This window comes from Ixodes scapularis, unplaced genomic scaffold (genome assembly GCF_016920785.2).
Source record: "Ixodes scapularis isolate PalLabHiFi unplaced genomic scaffold, ASM1692078v2 PGA_scaffold1__304_contigs__length_218370807, whole genome shotgun sequence".
In the NCBI taxonomy this organism is placed as follows: Eukaryota; Metazoa; Arthropoda; class Arachnida; order Ixodida; family Ixodidae; genus Ixodes; species Ixodes scapularis.
In genome coordinates, this window is record NW_024609846.1 from 136,334,732 (window position 1) to 136,355,604 (window position 20,873).

The 20,873-nt window shown below is 48.5% G+C and overlaps 1 long non-coding RNA gene across 1 annotated transcript; it reads left to right on the plus strand.

Annotated features, from left to right (window-relative positions):
• Window positions 1-16,242: 16,242 nt before the first annotated feature.
• On the plus strand, window positions 16,243-20,591 carry LOC120844421. The gene is made up of 3 exons (XR_005716394.1): window positions 16,243-16,323; window positions 16,643-16,737; window positions 20,562-20,591. It is a non-coding gene; the product is annotated as an uncharacterized LOC120844421 (long non-coding RNA).
• The last annotated feature ends 282 nt before the right edge of the window (window positions 20,592-20,873 follow it).

Below are 20,873 nucleotides of genomic sequence, written 5' to 3' on the forward strand. Positions count from 1 at the left end.
TTCAATCCGAGGTACTCCATCTCCGCAAGACCGTCCTGGACAGAATCCCACTCATATCCTCGTCGCAGCCGCGTTAAGCAAGTACCGCCGAAGGGACCCCGGCTTCCCACATACCTGGGCTTCCCGCTGATTGTGCAGCCTCGACCCTCTTCGACGGTTGCTCATGAGAACTAGCCCGACCGTTCGTCATTGTCACGGGTGTGCCACTAGAAGGAAAGAAGAAGAAGTGAAGCAAGGGGGCTCGAGGAAGAGAAGCGGTGGAGATCCTTTTGGAATCGGCTGGAGCTTCCGGTCTCGGCGACGCCCCGAGCCAGAGGCGAGCACTCGGCGACGCACCGAGCAAGCCTGGGCTACGCTCCGGGGAACTGGGCTCAGCCTGGTACATCGTTCCGCCAGTTCGGCATCCGAACGCTGAGCCCCAACCGCCCAACCACGAGCAAGTGTCCGTGGGTGGATCGACTGGGGACTTGTCACGGAGATGGGGACTTACTGATGCACTACTTCTAGTTATCTTTTTTTTTTTTCTTTCCTTTCGTCTTCTTTTGTAAATATATTGCTTTATTCTCATCCTCCACTGCCTTCTTGTCTCTACTGACTCCGCGTACCTCACCGGCTTGACAAATTGGCGAGCCTGCCAGGATCCACCATCTTTCCATACACTTAACCACGCCGGGTTGGAGGCGGACGGATCAGTGGAGCTGAGTTGGACGTGATGGATACACAAAGTTTAAATGCGATAGGAAAAGAGCTGGGCTACCAGGGATCCGAGCTTAAGAAATGGGTGGAGGAGGAAGGAGAGAGAATTAAAGAGGAAAGAGCCAAGAGGGCACGAGAGCGTGATGCCGCAAGGCTAGAAGGAGAAGGCGAATGCCTACGACTAGATAAAGAACAAAAGGTACTTCGACTAAAATTAGCTGTACAGCAAGGCACGGCGGCGAGCCAGGAGGGAAACCATAATAACGGTGAAGGAGAGGCCGGCGGGCAAGCACAACGTGGGAGTCCGCACAAGTTAATCCCTCAATTCAAAGAGGAAAGAGACGATTTGGACGCCTACCTGAAGCGGTTCGAGCGAACAGCCACCGGACTAGGATGGCCGCAAGAGAAGTGGGCGACAACACTTGGGTTGTGCCTGACCGGGGAAGCCCTGACTGTGGTGGGACGGCTGTCCCCCGGGGACGCACTGGATTACACGCGAGTAAAGCTGGTCTTACTGCAGAGGTTCCGCTACACAAAAGAGGAATACAGGGAAAAGTTCAGAGAGGCAAAGCCAGAGGACGGAGAAACAAGAAGGCAGTTTGCCGCCCGTCTAGCGGTTTATTTCGATAGGTGGGTAGAGATGGCGGAAGTAGCAAAGACTTTTGAAGCCCTACGTGATGCGGTCTTGGTGGAGCAGTTTCTAGTAACGTGCTCGAGCAAGTTATTAGTATTTCTCCGAGAGCGAGAATGCCGAGACTTAGACGAAGTGGCGTCAAAAGCAAATGTATTTCTTGAGGCGCAGGTTCAGCCCGGCGCCAGTAAGCTCAAAGGTGGCGAGTCAGCTAAGAATTCGAATGCGGCATCGCCAAGAGATACTATAACTAGTGCAGGCAGAAGAGTGTTGCGTTGCTTTCTTTGCAACAGGATCGGCCATAAAGCTGAAAACTGCCGCAGTCGACCGCCAATGCTTCAAAGCCCGAAATGTTGGAACTGTGGTAGGACCGGGCACCGGGCCGAAGGCTGTACGTTCAAACCAAGCGACAGACATCAAGCGTCGTGCTTGTGGGCAGACCCACGGAGAAATAAGTCCGCCGAGATCAATGACGGTTTTGTTACCCTCAGGAACGGAGAGAAAATACCCGTTGTCAATACGGTTGTGGGACGTCCTCCAATCTGTCTAAGCGAGAATTTGCCAGTGATGGAGGGATATGTGGGTGACCGCAGAGTATCCGTATTGAGAGACACTGGCTGCAAAACGGTAATAGTTCGCCAAGAGTTGGTCCCAAAAGAAGCGTTGACAGGAACGCTGAATCCGGTGTTTTTCCTAGATAAGACGGTAAGATATCTTCCGGAAGCTGAGATTGTCGTCCGCACGCCATATTTTACGGGAAAACTAATCGCAAAATGCGTGAGGGATCCTCTTTACGATCTGGTGCTGGGCAATGTACCGCCGATACGAGATGTCAACGATCCAGATCCATATTGGGGCTCAGACAAACAATCGAGTCAAACTGAGGTAATGGTGTCCAAACCTCTTGATGAGGGAGAAAATAGAATGAGAGTGGATCATTCGAAACAAGCCCAGGTAACGTCCAGACAAGCGACTTCGTTGGGAGATGGAGAAGAACAGTAACTGAATACCGCAGGGGCGGTGCAGGCCAAGACGGGTAGGAATCAATTGCTACCACCGCCTCCTGAATTAAGAGTACCACAAGTTTCACCCTTGCATACCACCTCAGAGGAGCTGCGAGGAGCGCAAAAAAATGATTCGACTCTGAAGAAATGCTTCGACAGCGTTGGAAAGATCGTCAAAAGGCATAAAGGAAGGACGAAGTATGCATTCTTTATGAGAAGCGGGACGTTGTACAGAGATTGTACGTACAGCTCGGGTAGAAGAACGGAGCAGTTGGTGCTTCCAAAGAACTTCAGGCAAGCGGTCATGGCGATGGCTCATGATGGTTTGATATCAGGGCACCAGGGGGTAAATAACACCGTGGGGCTGGCGGCAGAAGAATTCTTCTGGCCTGGCATGCAAAGTGACGTTAAAAGATATGTTCGCTCGTGCGACATCTGCCAGAGAACGGTGCAAAAAGGAAGAGTGGGCAAAGTACCTTTAGGGACCATGCCAACGATTGCAACGCCCTTCCAAAGGGTGGCCATTAACCTCATCGGCCCTATCGCCCCGAAATGAAGCTCGGCAAAAAGATACATCTTGACAATGGTGGATGTTGCCACCCGGTATCCGGACGCAGTGGCTCTGAAATCAATCAGCATGCCCGTAGTGGCAGAGGCTCTGGTTGATATGTTCTCGCGATATGGTGTACCAGAAGACGTACTGAGCGACCGTGGCTCCACCTTTACCTCAGATTTAATGAGCAAAGTGGGTCGTTTGTTGTCTATGAGGCACCTCTTAATGACACCCTACCACCCAATGTGTAATGGACTAGTAGAACGGTTCAATGGCACGTTAAAGCAGATGTTGCGTAGAATGTGCCAAGAGAGGCCAAAAGATTAGGATCGGTATTTACCCGCACTGCTCTTCGCTTACAGGGAGGTGCCGCAATCGAGCTTGAGATTTTCGCCGTTCGAACTCTTGTATGGGAGGAGGATACGTGGTCCTTTGACCATCCTCAGGGAAGTGTGGTCCAACGAGACGTTGAACCAGGAGACAAAGGCCTCGTATGGACACCTATTGGACCTCCGAGAAAAACTCGAAGAAACCTGTCGAATGGCACACCAATGCTTGGAGGAGGCCAAAGCGAAGTACAAGGGATATTATGATCGTAAGAAGATCCACCGAGAAATGGAAGTAGGCGACAAGGCACTTATCCTTCGACCGAGTGACAGTAACAAAATGTTAATGCACTGGAAGGGTTCCTTTATGATTACTGCAAAACGAAATGAAGTAGATTATGAGCTTGAAGTTGGGGGGAAAAGGAAAGTTTTTCATGTAAATATGTTGAAGAAATATGAACAGAGAGCAGAACTGGGTCAATCCCAACCGAGCTGCAGCGCGGCAACGGGTAGCGGCATGGCCGCGACAGAGAGTGGGCAGGAGGATGTAGACGAGATTCCCACATTGACCCTGACCAGACAACAGACAGAAAAGGACGTGCTCATCAATCAGGCACTGAACCCAGTACACAAGCAACAACTTTTGGACTTGATTACAGGATATAAATCGATCTTCTCGGATTCCCCAGGGAAGACAAGCCTACTGAAATGCGAACTCAAGTGCACCCGGGAGTCGCCCATACACGTGAGACAGTACCCTTTACTTCTAAGCGTCCACGAGATGGTCGAGAAGGAGATCGAGGCGATGTTGTCGATGGGAGTGATTGAGAGATTCAGGTCACCGTACAACGCACCTGTCGTGATGGTGAAGAAGCCTGACGGTACGAGCAGGTTCTGCATAGACTTCAGGAGGCTAAATGACCGGCTGGTAGCGGACTCGGAGCCCATACCACGCGTGGACGTCACCTTTGCAAAGGTGGGACGTAAAAGGTTCTTTTCAAAACTAGACCTGGCTAAGGGCTATTGGCAAATACCGATGGAGAAAACCGCTAAAGAGAAGACCGCGTTCTCTTCGTTCAGCGGGCTGTACCATTTCAACTTTACGCCCTTTGGTCTGAAGACAGCGTCAGCAACGTTCACAAAGCTGATGCGGATGCTGCTGGGTGACATATCAGATGCTCATCACTACATCGATGACGTGTTGGTAGCAACGGAGGAAGGGAGGAACACGTGTGCGCGTTAGCGTGTTTGAAAGGCTGCGTGATGCCGGCCTCACGGTGAAACCAAAGAAGTGCGAAGTCGGATTCGAGGAGATTGGCTTCCTGGGATACAAACTGGGGTTGGGTCAGATAGCCCCAAACCGAGAGATTATAACGAGAATCCAGGACGCGCCGAGACCGACCACCAAACGTCAGGTCCGGTCATTCCTAGGACTTACGGGATTCTACAGGGAATTCATACCCGACTACGCAGGAGTGGCTGCTCCCTTAAAGAAATTAACGCAGAAGGGAAGTGACAACATTGTAAAATGGGACGAAGAGCAAGAAGAGGCTTTCCCGAGGCTCAAAGCGGCGTTGGCGAAGCCGCCCATTCTGCTAGCTCCAGACCTAGGCAAAGAGTTTGTTCTGCGAACAGACGCCTCGGATGAGAGTGTGGGCGCGGTTCTTTTTCAAGAGAAAGATAAGCTGTCACATCCCGTTGCCTACGCAAGTAGGAAACTTTCCAAGGCAGAGAGAAACTACGCGACGATTGAAAAAGAGTGTCTGGCCCTAGTTTGGGCAATAGAGCGGTTTACTCTGTATCTGTATGGTAGGAAGTTTCGGGTACAAACGGACCACCAGCCGTTGGAATACTTGAACAGGGCGAAACACACCAACAGTAGAGTAATGCGGTGGAGCATGAAGCTACAAGATTATGATTTTTATGTGGAGTATATCAAGGGGTGTGATAACGTCGGCGCTGACTATTTAAGTCGGATTTAAAACGAGAACCTGGGTTTCGAAAAAGTTCTTGAACTGTCTGGACGCATTGTTTTTTTTGTTTTTTTTTTGTAGGCTAATATTTGCGATATGACAGGGTCGGGGTTCTTTTTTTTTTTGGTTCTGTTGATATATATTGCGTTTGTGTGTGTGTGACTCAACCGGAAGGTTGATCTCTGTGGCATGAAGTTGTCGTCGTGTGGGACATGTGAACTTGAACATCGAACCAGGTGGTGCCAGTAAGCAATGCTGCAGTGAATGAAAACCGCCAGAGCGCATGCGAGGCGCGCGCCGTTCCACGGCATCAAGGGGAGCCATCTGAAGACGCCAGGAAGATAGAAGATCTCAAGGCGATCTCAAAAGCGGGGAGGCAGTGTCACGGGTGTGCCACTAGAAGGAAAGAAGAAGTGAAGCAAGGGGGCTCGAGGAAGAGAAGCGGTGGAGATCCTTTTGGAATCGGCTGGAGCTTCCGGTCTCGGCGACGCACCGAGCAAGCCTGGGCTACGCTCCGGGGAACTGGACTCAGCCTGGTACATCGTTCCGCCAGTTCGGCATCCGAACGCTGAGCCCCAACCGCCCAACCACGAGCAAGTGTCCGTGAGTGGATCGACTGGGGACTTGTCACGGAGACGGGGACTTACTGATGCACTACTTCTAGCCATTTTTTTTCTTTCCTTTCTTCTTCTTTTGTAAATATATTACTTTATTCTCATCCTCCACTGCCTTCTTGTCTCTACTGACTCCGCGTACCTCACCGGCTTGACAGTCATCAAGTCCGGACACAGTGTGTGCTGACGAGAATGATTTCCAGCCGCTGAGGTCTGAATTACGCGGTTGCAACGGCTAGAATTCGGCGAGCAGGGGGGACGGCGGTTTCATTCCAGTCAAGCGCCGGCAACGAGCCAAGCCATCGTCTGGCATTGCAAAACCAAACAAGGTGAATGCTGTTTTTCTGACCGTACGCCGCTTTGCTTTGGTTGTGTCTAGGGTCGACCCAAACACATCTGCGTCGGACATTGCGGACCTCGTTGAACCTTTCTTGGAAGGAAGGACGGTTGTCTGTTCGAAGATGATAACTAGATTTCCTTCGTACTCGTCGTTCTATTTGTCTTGTGACGAAGCAGCGTTAGCAGTGCTAAACGTACCTGATGTTTGGCCAGAGGGCAGTATTTTTTACCAGTTTTTCGATCGCCTTGATAGTACACGTGTTCAAAACGAGGAGACAATAACACCCGAAAAAGGCAGCAACGCTTAATGTCTTCTACCAAAACGCGAGGGGCCTACAAACGAAGGCTGAGAAGTTTATGCCGAACCTAGCTACAACTAAGTATAATGTTGTTTGCCTCACGAAAACTTGGCTCAGTGACGGGATACCGGACTCGCACTACTTTACACCTAGCTACAAGGTGTATCGCCGGGACAGAGATTACCAGGCCACTGGGCAAAAGTATGGCGGTGGCGTTTTAATTGCCTGTGAGTCATCTCTTTCGTCGCACCGTCGCCCCAACCTAGAATCATATTCCGGGTGTGTTTGGCTAGAGATAAAACCAGGCGGCGGGTTTAACTACCTAGTAGGTAACTACTATTTTCCGCCACTTTATGACGAAGTCCTTTTTGTAAAACATTTGGTAAGATTAGTGACCAAATAGATTTTGCGAAGTACAGAGTACAGGTCTATGAAGATTTTACTGTTCCTGGTTTATGTTAATGGCAGGAACCGTATAACGACAAATGAGGCATCCTGTCTATTTTCGTTCATGGACTACTGTGGCCTCGATCAACTGAACACAATCGATAGCGCTGTAAATGTCCTTGAGCTCGTTCTCTCCAACATCCCAGTTGAATATGTGACCCCTGTTATAAGCCCCTTAGTGCAAATAGATGTGTTCTACCCACCGTTCGTAGTTGTATTCCGCCTTCCACACAAAAAGCCAGTATATCGTGGTCACTCAACCTTTCGTTAAGCCAAGGCACTATTTCAGCATGTATAAATACTTCCAAAACTTTGCCTGGAGGGCGGTTCTTGCCATGACTGATACTAAGTTGGCGTCCGAGACTTTTTCTTCCATTGTTAAGTTATTGATATGTTTGTGCCACAGCGCATTCCCAAGCCTTCAGTTTATCCTGATTGGTTTTCTAAGGATTTGAAAACCTATCTGCATAAAAAAATAACATTTTCATAGACTTTTTAAACGAACTGGATCGGATTTATTGTACGCCCAGTTTAGCATATATCTGGCTCTAACTAAAAAGTTGTACTCTAGAGATAAGCCCATGTACCTTGACCGAGTAGAACGCATCTTGAACCGGTGCCCAAAAGATTTTTGGTGGTTCGCAAAACAGCACACACGTGATACTAACCAGGGGATTTGCCTACGCAACCACTCAGATAACGACAGCTATTTTTCCTTCCCTAGTGAGGTTGCAAATAGTTTTGCCGATTACTTTAGCAACTGCTGTTGTACCGGGCAACAAGTTGTCCGGTCCATGAGTATTAAGATTGACTGCCATGACTTTTTGTCTTGTATTAGAGTAGACCCAGAGCCCTTTATACTGGGAGAGTTCGGCGGTCTATTGATCCAGTCGCCAGTCTGGCAGCACTGATCGAACAGTCTGGCAACTGTGCGCATCGCATTCCGAGTCTCGTCGTCCGCAATGATGTGCCTTGTCGTCTCGAGCCGGCAGCCGTCTGACTCGGGTGGAACGAGAGACGACGGTGAGCGTCCTAGCTTCCGAACTTTTAACTCTGTATACTGTAGTTCAGTATAAGTGCGAGCGGAGCCGATCGCAGCAAGCACGTGCACGTCGCGCTGAACGACGCGTGCACTGTACGAGCGCACGCGCTCCGTAGGCACGTTCGAAGCATGCAGCTCGCTCTCGCAGCTTTTTCGTATACACCTTTGCAAGTGGGATCCTGGCTTAACCTCGAACCGCGCGCCAAGGTGAGGCGGACCTACTCTCGAGCCAGGACGTTCGCTGGTTGTCGTACAATGTTGCCAAACGTCTCTCGCCGAAGCGTACACCACTGAGCGCAGAAAGAAATTTAAAAAAATAATTATAAAACGTACACGTGTCGTCTTCGACAGCGAAATAGCAAGGACAATTAAATAAAATGTCTAAAGCGGTAACAAATAGAAAATTTTCAAAAAAGATCTAAAGTCTCAAGGCGCTCTCTTCAGAAGGCGCCAAAAGTCGCATGGCCTTTGCATCAACGATGGCTGCGCTCGCGGCAGCTCTGGCTTCCACAACATGCAGGCATACCTCGGCAAACCTCACTCATGAGGGCCCTCACTCACCCTCACTCACCCTCATCTTCACAGGTGAGGTGAGGGTGAGTGAGTTTCTGAAACAGGAAAATTCATGAGTGTGAGGGTGAGTGAGGGTGAGTGAGGGCCGTGAGGGCTGTGAGGGCGGTGAGGGCCGTGAGGGCGGTGAGGGCCGTGAGGGCGGTGAGGGCCATGAGGGCCGTGAGGGCTGTGAGGGCGGTGAGGGCGGTGAGGGCGGTGAGGGCGGTGAGGGCGGTGAGGGCGGTGAGGGCCGTGAGGGCCGTGAGTGGCGTGAGGGCCATAAGTGCGTGACTGGTGTGAGGGCGGTGAGTGCGTGAGGGGTGTGAGGGCCATGAGTGCGTGAGGGCAATGAGTGGCATGAGAGGCGTGACAGCCGTAAGGGTGGTGAGCGCATGAGGTGTGTGAAGTCCATGAGTGCGTGAGGCCCCTTCATATCGAGCATCTTTCTCAGCAATTTTGGTGTTAATGGCGGGTTGTTCTCTAGTTTTCCCTAGATCGGCACGAATTGCTGAGATCGGGTCCGGCTCGAAATAAGCAAGCAACTCGGAGCAATTCGAATGCGTTTGAAGCGGCTGCATCCAATCAAAGACGCAAAATTTTCACGTCATACCTCGTGCCGGTGATGATGACACCGAAAGACTTGGTTCTGGTTTGAAATCGATCGTTTTTTTAAAATAAACTGTTTCAGAAAGGTGCATTAGTATTCTTAACGAGATTTAAATGCACAAAAACACGTTTATAACGCGTAATTGTGTCTAAATAGTGCAAGAAAAATAAAATTTTATGATGACGATGGCAAATTGCAGCAATTGGTCGCTACGTGTGATCGTGGGCGGCCCGTGTTGCTGGTGTTGCGACGTAAAGTTTCTGGGCGAATTTGCCCCATCTGAAGCTGGCCTGAGTGGCGTGAGGGCCATCAGTGCGTGAGGGGCGTGAGGGGTGTGAGGGCCGCAAGGGCGGTGAGTCGCGTGAGGGCGGTGATTAGCGTGAAGGCGGTGATTGGCGTGAAGGCGGTGATTGGCGTGAAGGCGGTGAGTGGCGTGAGTGGCGTGAGTGGCGTGAGTGGCGTGAGTGGCGTGAGTGGCGTGAGTGGCGTGAGTGGCGTGAGTGGCGTGAGTGGCGTGAGTGGCGTGAGTGGCGTGAGTGGCGTGAGTGGCGTGAGTGGCGTGAGTGGCGTGAGTGGCGTGAGTGGCGTGAGTGGCGTGAGTGGCGTGAGTGGCGTGAGTGGCGTGAGTGGCGTGAGTGGCGTGAGTGGCGTGAGTGGCGTGAGTGGCGTGAGTGGCGTGAGTGGCGTGAGTGGCGTGAGTGGCGTGAGTGGCGTGAGTGGCGTGAGTGGCGTGAGTGGCGTGAGTGGCGTGAGTGGCGTGAGTGGCGGTGAGGGGCGGTGAGGGGCGTGAGGGGCGTGAGAGCCGTGAGAGCCGTGAGGGCGGTGAGTGCGTGAGGGCCATGAGGTTCAGTGAGGGTGAGTGAAGGGCTGAAGGTGAGTGTGACTGTGAGGGTGAGGGTGAGTGAGGGGCTGAAGGTGAGTGTAGCTGTGAGGGTGAGGGTGAGTGAGGGGCTGAAGGTGAGTGTAGCTGTGAGGGTGAGGGTGAGTGAGGGGCTGAAGGTGAGTGTAGCTGTGAGGGTGAGGGTGAGTGAGGGGCTTAGGTGATTGTGGCTGTGAGGATGACGGTGAGTGAGGGCGACCTAAAATGCCGACCTCTGCATGCAGGAACAGAGGCTGCGATCGTTATAAAGTCAGCTCCAACCCTTAAAGATGCCCCGTCCTACAATATGTGACGCTACGATTCTGTGTGGATACCTCCTCCTGCGTTCCGAGACAGTAAAGGCCTGTTCACACATGCAGCGGAGCGCTACAAGCATAGCGCTGATCTCGTGCTAAGCGCGTGCTCACGGCAGCGTTCACCTGCTTTGTATCGCACCGTCAAAACTGTTGCTCATGGCAGACGATAAGTAGCCGACGACACGTGAGTAGCGCTACATCAGCGCTTCGCTGCATGTGAGAACCGGCCTTAAGTGAGCCGCTAACGTAAGCCATGGGCGATGCAGCAAATGGCACCATCTTGTCATCGCGCACCCCAATGACGTGCCCCTGGCGCACCCCAGCATGGCGGAAACGATACGGGGCGCCAGCATCGCTCAACATGGCAGCGCACAGGAGCCTTTCTTGCAAACGTGTATACGCTCGAGTCTTTAGTAGCGGCCCCGTAGCTCCGCTTCGCCGTCTCGCAAGCGCTTTTGTTTCGCTAGCGATACCTTGATTATTTATTTTCTTTAATACGCCTATTAAATACTTACTTGTCACGTCTTTTTCTTTTTTTTTAGGTGCACTTCGCAGACAGTGAATTCGAAAGCGGTTGTCAATTTCAATAAGCTCAAGCACAACGCGATGCCGACGCTGCTTCTTCACAGCAAACCAAAGAAATGTCAGAAAAAAAAAAGAAAAAAAGACAGACAGGTGAAGAAGCACGGCGGAAAATCATGATCGGTCCGCCGTATTCCGCACAACGGGGAACAAACCTTGTGATGTAGTAAACAATCGGGGAGCGATCCAGACAATCGAACTTACCCACTGTAAAAAATGTACGTAAAATATACGTGCATTTTCACAATCAAAAAATACGACGCGCCCTCGTATTTTTAATAGACGAGTTGTGATCGTTTCTCGGAGTGCGCGGGGCGAAAAGCGCGCGCGGCGAGCCGACAGCCAGCGGAGCATGCCAGGCGCCAGGACGCCGAGCATGCGCAGAGAAGGGCGAACCCGACCCGTGCTCGACGCCAACACCACCTCCGACACCCGGAGGACCCCCTCTCCCTTTCCGGCGCATCGTCGCGTTTGTTCATGTACCGCCGCCTGTAGGACGTACCAACAAACTTTCTTTTTACGTTCAGCCGAATGCAGCTCTGGAGTTCCCGGTTGGGCCGGTAGAAGCGCCGCGTCGCTGGCTTTTCTCCCATACGTCCATCCAAAGAGCAGATTCGTAGATCTACCCAGCCGACTCCGACCAAACTGTTATGCTCATATTCGCCGCTATGATTTTCAGCGCTGGTGACGTGTATATGATCTTCGCTACCGAAAAGGAAGCACTCTGGGCTGTTCCGACCAATCAGTAAGAGCGAAGAGAAACGGCTGTTTTTGTCTTTTTTGTTTCGTTTGCGCTCGCTCGTCACTCCAAGCTTTCGAACCGTTCCGCGCGTGCTAAAATCGAAAGTGCGGATTTTACGGCAGTACTAGCAGTACGGTGCAACGCTGCTGCGCGGTTATAATTATTAGGGATGCACGTCTCTAATTTGACAGAGATTCTACCGAGTGTGTTGCGTGCCTCATGACGGCGTATTACGGAGTCTACAGCGCGGCGAAGTAACTCGGAGTGCTCATTCTTCCGCTTTCCAACAGACGACAGGTGAACCTCTATATCAATATTTTTTTTTTTTTTTTTTTTGTCAGCGTTCGAAATTTGATTTTTCCATCAGAGCATCGAAATGGATTGCGTATGCAAATCGCCAGGACTTTGGAAGCCTGCCCGGCTTGCCGACGAGCAAGCTGCGCCAGTGTCGTTTGTGCAGCGAGCACTTCGGCGCTACCGTGTTTGCAAGTTCTAGGAAGATTCGTTTGTGGAAAAACGCGTGCCCCACTGTTCTTGTTACGAATCCGTTGATGCAAGGACTTGCTCCTCTGGGTGAGTTGCTGTCAGAGCAATCTTCAGTTAATTTGACAGCGTCGTGTTTATATGTTAGGATAGAGTACCGATAAAGCACCTACAGTCAGAGATGTAGTCACTCCAAAACAGTAGTTTACATTCTTTCTTTCTTAATTGCATTGCCTATTAGCGAGTTTGTTTGTGGTTTATTTATCGTTTGTTCTTATGCAGCTCACCTGCAAGCCTTTTCCTTTATTTCGGCGTTGATTTGTTTGTTTGGGTATTCAGAAGTTTAGTTTGTGGGAGTTGTTTATAGAGCCATTTAGATAATTTGATGATAAGTGTTTTTCTCTTAGTTTGTACATTAAAGTAATTAATTTCGTTTTACATATATTTGACAACTTTACTGTGTTTACTGCCTACTACAGTTCTTGATTCCCCTTGGAGGGCGGTGGACTGCCAACGGAGTTTGTCGATACGTGTTTGAAATACCGCAACTCATTTGAATGGGGTTCAATAAAAAAATACATTTCAATGAATGTGCTGTTTCTGTTTGATTGCACTGGTAGTATCACGTGAAGAGCAGTTGCGCGCGGCTCGTCTGCTAGACCGGTGCCGTGCTGGCTGCTCAGAGCGGCCGGCGCGGCACCAGTCTAGCAAACATAACCAGAAAAAAAAAAAAAGAAACCGGGGGCGGGGGGGGGGGAGGAGGAGGAGGAGGAGGAGGACGGAGGGCGCACGGCGCACGCCAACGGCAATGGTGGCGCCATCTGGCAGCCTTTCGAGACCAATTTTAGTCTCCGACCATACGTATGTTCGCCTTTCTGCCACTAGCGCCTCGTGGCGCTAGTTTTTCCTTACCATGGTGGAGGCTACAGCTGCACTCGGCTGTTTACGTTCTCGCGGCAAACACAACCTCGTGGTTTTTGGCGTTGCCTTATAAGCCGTTCCCTCCATTCGTTCCTTGCGGGAAGCGACGTCCAAAGGTATGCACTACTCCAACAAACTTTCTATGTAATATCGGAGACAATATGAGCGTGAACGCGCCTCCACTTGTCACTGCGGAAGCGCGTTCACGCTCATATTGTTTCCGATAGCACTTGACCCTTTCGCACAGCAATCGAAGCCTCGTGGTTTTTGGCGTGGCCTGTTTGGCTGTATCGCGCCGTTCCCTCCGTTCGTTCCTGGCGGAGCGACGTCCAAAGGTATGTGAACACTCGGGGCCGTAACCAGGGGGGGGGGGGGGGTTAGGGAGTTTTGACCCCCCCCCCCCCCCCCCCCCCGAAATTTTTTTCTGGGTACGGCTCTGGTCGGTGCACTTGCAGCCAGCCGATTTTAATCTCCACTTCTGCTCACGCGCAGTGGCACCGGTCGGCTACCGGGTACCAAACCGGGACCGGTTCTCCGGTTTGCTATAACTCTCCATTATATGCCACCGACGCCCATGATTCATAGGCGAAAATAAGACAATAGATATTTTTAAAATGGCCGCCGTTGTCCCCGAAACCACCCCCCCCCCCCCCCCCCCGAAATTTTTTTCTGGGTACGGCCCTGTATAATAAAACACTACTTTATTGCTTCAAAGAAACATCGAAAGGCATAAAAAGAACCATGGAGCTTTTTGAAATCGGTACTCCGAAGAACATGTTGTATACGCTACAAAGTGCTACTGGTCCCCGCTCTGCATTGCCGTCGGTAGTGTCTGCGGTGCTGCATGAGGACCGAGTGTGAGTGCGTCCTTTTGAATAACTCTTGTATTTAAAATCCAATACATTTGGCGTGTCTTTAATGGTTCAAATTTCAAACGTGCTTACCTGAAACTGGTCATACAAACATTTTTGAGCCAAGAGTATTATGTTTTTTCTCTTATTCGTCAACTCTGAAGCCGTGAAATCTTAAAAATAGAACAAGAACGGCTACCGTGCATATTTTCGTTGCCGCCGGCTCCGGTAATGTACTACTGAATGCAAAAAAGAAGCCTCCTCTATCCTACAACAGGCTGGTGTCCAGCAAAATAATCGCGTTAAATAATGATTTGATCGAGGCGTTTGGAAAATTGTGCACTTCTCGAAACAATGTTAGTGCCTTCTTGCAAATCTGGATAGCTCGCCGAGTGAATTCCTGTACCCCTTGTAAATCGCGAGCGATCTCTCTGTGTGTTGCGCTTGTAGATCGGGAGACGAACTGATGTGCCCAAGGAGGTGGAGCGCGTAGAGCGGTTGGAAGAAATTCGCTGCGTAGTGGTTCCGCATAGGCTCGCGCGGTTGACGTATGTATATTCACTCGCGACATTTCAGTTTCGATGTTTATGCCGCCGTGTTCGTCACAGCCGCGACAGCAATCGTATCCATTTCGCTAGCAGTACTGTTGATGTCATGTTATCAGGTGGGTGCATTTATGTTACACGAGCCATACGAACGTGCTCACGGTGCCCACCGTGCCACCCAAGTTTGGTGCCGACGCTCTCGCCTAATAATCGAAGTTGAAATCGGAATCCACTAATAGGTACTTGGGAGGGTACGAGTTTCGTCATTATTCCGTGGGGAGGGTAACAATTCGTTTATTAGCTAAGGCAGCAGAACCGTAAGTTATGTACCGTATGTCGGATCACGACGCGACGTCATCGCCCGAGATGGTTTCCGTGCAGCCCGTGAAGCATCGCCGGAGAGCTCGGCAGTGGTAGCGGCTGCCAGAGGACAGAGCAAACTCGTTTGCTGCAACATGTGCCGCTAAGCTCGCTCGCGGAGGCTGGGCGCTCGAAGCTGCGATTCTGCGAGCGCTCTCGGTTCGCAAGTGGAAGGGGCTATAAAGCGGACGAACGGTTGTTTTTCCCATTTCGTTCTGGGGACGCCCAAACAAATAAGCAAGACGAAAAAAAAAAAAAAAATCAGGTGCAACCTTTTTTTTTTGTGTAATGTAGATCTTTCATAAATAAACGTTTCTTCATTTTAAAATATTTGTTAATCTGGGTAATTGGTCATTTAATTTGTAAAAATAAATCTTCATCGCAATTATATCGTTCATCGCCAGCTGCAAATTTTGCCAGCGTGCCAAACGAGCCGGCTTTTACGGTTGCACCGAGTACATTTATGCAGACAGTAAATTCAAAAAGGTTTCCGTTACCTGGTCATTGCAAATTCAAGCGTGTACATAATATTAATTTGTTTTTCGTAACTTTTTTTTTTCCCCAAACATATATCACTGTTTTGTGTGGCTATGTGACCCTGTGTTATGTTGTGGCGGAAAGTGAGTCATGTAGTATAGCTGACATCAGCAACATCTCAAATTATGTGTACACCACTTGACTAACTCTAGCAATGAGTGTCTTCGTATGATTAGGCCAAACATCAAAAGGCAAAACGGAAGTGTGCAGCTGTCCGGAATCAGACAGTGCGTATTTTCTGGTCTATAGTCCGCAGACTATGCATGTATAAAAGTTGTTTTTTATGTTGTGCAGACCATCTACAGATACGGGTTATACTATGCAATAATTTTTGTTTCTAGATCCTTCGTTAGCACCAGACTGGTCTGATTGGCTTGCAGATTTTAGGATGTTTTACGCCGGGATTAAGAAGTGAACGTCACACTTTCAATCTGTTGCTCAGGCTTTCTATGCCTTGCGTGTGACACACTGCTCGCTTGGATGCCTGCAAGCGGTCAATGTGGGTCAAGCTGAAAGCTCTGCGGTTCACCCAGGAGAGGTGCACAAGAAAATTCAGACTTTTGTCCGCAAATATCTTTTGTGCGAGAGGTGCGGACTGACAGACTATGGATGTTAGCTTTTCAGCCTACGTTTTGCCCTGCAGATTATGCATTGAGCGCCAACTGTCCAAACGAAAGCTTATTTTTTAGGCAAAATTGGCTCCTAGGGTCTTTAGACTGGAAAATACAGTACTTTAAAGCACTTGTTGCTTAAGCTAGAAAGTTAAACGAACCCTGCCGTCAGTGTTCACTGTCTTCGGAGCCATAACTTCCCTGTCAATCATGTTCGGGAATCGACAGTTGGAGCTCAGTCATTAAAATCAGCATAACATGCTGATGGTAATTTAACAAAAAGGGCTTTCGCACCGTCCTCCCTGGAAATTATTTTGCGCACCTAATTTTTCTTTGTTTCCCCAGACATACAGAAGGGCTCTTTATGTCCCTCTGTCCGGTGGTGGTCGCAAGCGAGGCCTGCACCGTAATTGCCATCACCATAGTCTGAAGGTATGTATGCACCACTTGACTACTTCCACAGAGGAGTGTGCTCAAACATCAAAGGGCCAAATGCCAGCGTGCTGCTCTTTTAAATTGGGCAACACTCCAAACCATGTGTTTTATTGGCAAAAAAGAAGTTTTGCACTTGAGCGGTCTGCGGTGGTGGTATTTCACTCTCTGCGGAGTTGTAACTTTCTTGTGAATCATGCTAGAAGAGCGCAATTTGAAGCCAAATCAATAGCAACCATGACATGCGGATGGCTAATTCACATACTCTCTCCTTTGTGGTAATTACTGCAGGCGTCTAATGTTTCTCTTTTTTACCCAGACCTACAGCAGGGCTCTGCCTGGCTCTGCGTCCCTCTGTCCAGTGGTGGTTGCAAGCGAGGCCTGCACTGTAATTGCCATCACCATAGTCTGAAGGTACGTATACACCACTTGACTACTTCCACAGAGGACTGTGCTCAAACATCAAAGGGCCAAATGCCAGCGTGCTGCTCTTTTAAATTGGGCAACACTCCAAACCATGTGTTTTATAGACAAAAAAGAAGTTTTGCACTTGATAGAAAGAAGGATAGCCTGGTTTTGCCAGAAAGAAAATGAACTGGAAGTGAGCTTTAAAAGTTAATGCTAATTTCTTAACTATTGGGTATCTTCAAAATACTCGATACTGTAAAAATGGGTATTAAGTACTGATACATTAATACATTTTTTCCTGGCAGGCAGTACCAGATACAAGGTACTCGACTGCCTCTGAAGTTAGTATTGGAGATACATGCATCTTTGATATCGCCGAGCCCTGGTTTTGACCACTATTTCGCTTTGTTGTAAAAAAGGATTATGTATTATTCAGATAGGAAGTTGACTCAGTGGTACAAATAGGAAAACCAACTGAGCTTCACAAATCAGTATGTTGTATCCAAGTTTCTGCAGCAACAAGATCTGTTGTAACGAGCTTGTACTGTATTGCAATGCAGAGCATCCATATTTCCTATTTTACCTCATTGCAATGTCCTTTCTGTCATCCATTTGAACCGTTACGATTGCAATAAATTAACTACATCTGTAACATGTAGGTTTGATGATCATCACATCTTGCTATTTTTTACTTAGGTTCTACGCTTTTAGATGACCCCCTCCAGATTGCGCTGGTTGTTGACAGGGTGCTTGTGTTTGAGGCAAGCAGTCTCGAGGTCAGTCTCTGCTCGCTCCTGGGAGCGTATTTCGTCTTCAACATCAAGTACCCAAAGGAGGCCTCGTACACGCTGGAGTTCCTTCAGAGGTACAGATATGTCAGAATTCAGTGTTTGTTCATGGCGGGACTGGTGGTCGATTATGCTAGTGCACCGCAACCCTGAACATGTGGACCTAGACCTCGCACTGCAAAGTCCAGGAATCCACAGTCGGACTAGCGCCTCACCTGTTCTAATCTTGATAGGCATTATACTGGCATCTGTTCGTGTATCACTACTGCATGTTGGCTCTAAAGGCCTCGGGTTAGCAGCCCTACTGCACGAGATATTTTGCTGTGCAGTGTGAACCAGCCACCGATATGTGAAAGTCAGCCCAAAGGCAGGCTGTATAAACACGCACAAGGAATTTGTGTTTACCTTCATGCAAAGCCAGACTTCTTTCATCGCTAATTTAAATGGAGCTTGTCGACTCGGTCTGGAGTAAAAACTTTTTTTTGTAAGTTGCTTTCTGGGTCTACCTTGATCTCGACATCTTTCACCCAAGAATGTGAGTTGTTCATGTTCAATTGACATGCGTTTCTTTGACCTCTTGTACAGGCATTTTGGCCAACTAAACCCATCTAAAGGTAGCAAGTCCAGCTCCCGTGGTCACAACAAGGTCAATGGAATCCCAGCCAGAATTCTAGGCCTGCTGAACAAGATTCGTTCACTCTAATGGTGTGTTTTTTTATTTTCGTCTTCCCTCTTATATTTTGTGATGCTCGATTTTTGCTATTGCAGATAAAAATTTGTTTTATTGGATCAAAAAATGAAAAAGACGTTTACAACACCCCGTAACGCCGAATTAGAGCGTAGCTCTTGAGGAGGAAGAGGGGAGGGTATACCCTTCCTTCTCTCCTCCTCCTCCCTGTCCCTCCTCTCCTGCTCCTCATCCCCCTTCTCTTCTCTTCCCCTCCTCCTGCTCTCGTCCTCCTCCCCGCGTGTTGCATCATGGGAAAGGTCCTATAATGCACCGCGCAGTTACGGCGACGCCGACGCCGCTGAAGCCGGTAACGGGCGCCCAAGAGCTGCGCTCGAAAAGAATTCCTTTAATTCGATTTTCTATTTCTAATTTGACCGATGGGGATACGAGACTAAAGGCGAAAATGTTTCTAAAAGTTCCTGTACTGCCTTCAGTTCTTATAAATGGTACACAATATAAAAGAAAAAGCAAGGACATATGCGGCAGCCCTGCAGCATAAATTAAAGAGACAGTGTTTTATTTATAGTACTAGATGGAATTAAAATGATAGACAGATTAGATAACTTGATTTTATATATATTATTTATATTAGGTACAATGAAGCTTGCATACCGCCGCCTACCATTAGAATCTTGAGTTCCTTGTAAATTTAGAAAAACATTTGTTAATCTATGTTTTAATTGTTACAGTGAGGGCCAAAAGAATTTAACCTACAAATTTATGTACATCGCAAAAATCAGTAAAAATAATTGGGGTTATGTGGATAGTTATACAGTGTGTAGTTAGCCAGCCATTTCAATGTTGTGACGAATAACTCGCTGTAGATGAGCGATTTAGCCAGTGCAGTAGAACCGCTAGCCTGCGGTCTTTAACAAGCACACGGAGTAGTGATACACGACCGCATGCCGGTACGATGCTCATCCAGTTCAAATGAGCATGTGTGGGGATTTAACCCAGGATCCCTAAGTTCTACAGTGCGAGCTCTCGCTCCACATGCTCCGATCTGGTGTGCGCTAGCCGACTTGACCACCCCCCAAAAATCAGTCTCGCTTGCTACGGTAGTGTGGTTTGTGACGTGGGTTCGGCTAGGTCGTGGATTTGTTTTGTTAAAATAGTACCAAAGAAAACAATTACCTCAGCAAAGAGTTACAAATAAAAACAGTATATTTGTTATGGACCAACGTGGTTTTGAGCTTATTCAGATTAGAGCTTGAAAATGTTGTGGGCCAATGGGACGTTCGAATTAGCTCAAACATTGAAGGTAGGAACGAAAACACTTATCACTTGCTCTCATCACCGGTTTGTCTCGTATATGGTTTAGTGCCCCTCAACCGCGTTTTTAAACTTCCACCTGAGACAGCCTTAATTCCATGTCTGTCCATAGGAAACCTATTGTATTTATTTGTAACATTTGACCGGGCAAGTTTCTCCTTCGAAATTTTTATAAAAGAAATCCACCACCTAGCTGAACATACCGTAGAATACCTTGCATCCGCCCACTCTCCGCTAAGTGCCCATTCCCAAATTTGTAATATCTGAGAAAGTCTGCGCAGTACGTTGAAATGTAAAATTAATAACCGGAAAAGCGCCCATCTCCCATTTTTTTGCGATTATGTCTAAATACTGAGTGGGCGCTTGCCCGGTATTTTACGATACGTCACAAATTACAGTACCGCTTCTCGCGAAAATGGGTTAGATTCCCTTTGGTTCTCGCTGTAGAATGTTTAAAAATTAGAAGACTTCCTTTGTTTTCCATAGTCTATACGTATCATCAACCTGATTACTTTTTATATGCCATATTTTTTAGAGTGGTTCAGTGGGCAGGTTTCATATGTTGCCCTAGTAGTCTTAAAATAGTCTCGTTTTCACCTGTAGCATATGTGACTTGTGGATGATTTCTAAAAGATACTAGAACACAATACCTGGCCTTGAGGTGTTGGGATCAACGAAAACTGCATTTTCTCAGACAAGCGCAGGTTTCCTCGGAGAGAAGCACAAGATGGGGCGTTGACAAGTCTTCTCTTTTCAACTGACCAAGGCAGTGTTTTACTGGAGGTGAGCTATAGTCTCTTTAAAAGTGGTATTTGTTTTATTCGTCGCAGACATTATTCGCCACGTTAGTTTTTTTCCTGACAAGCCATTCTTTTTTTAACCAGTCCGGGCACATCGTTTTTATTGAAGGTAAGCTATGGTCTTCTCCAAGTGTCTGTTCCTTATTCATCGCAGACATTATTCGCTGCACTAGATTTTTCTTCTCTTCTGAAATGTCAATTGGTTTTCAACTAAGTTTGAATATTCCCCGGCAATTGCAGGTTTTCTGCACGTAAAGCGCAAGATGGAGCGTGGACAAGATTTTTGTTGTTTTAATCGTCCAAGGCATGGAGTTTTACTGAAGGTGAGCTATGGTCCCGTTACAAGTGGTCCATGTTTTATTCGTCAGACAATCACTGCATCAGGTTTTGTCTCGCTCCTCTTGTGCAATATCAACTTAAACTCCATTTTTCCTGATAAGCGCAGGTTTCCTCAGACGAGAGCGTAAGCTGGGGTCCGGACAAGCTGTTATTTTGTTTTTTTAAACGGCCCGGGCACATTGTTTTATTGAAGGTGAGCTATGTTGTTCTTTA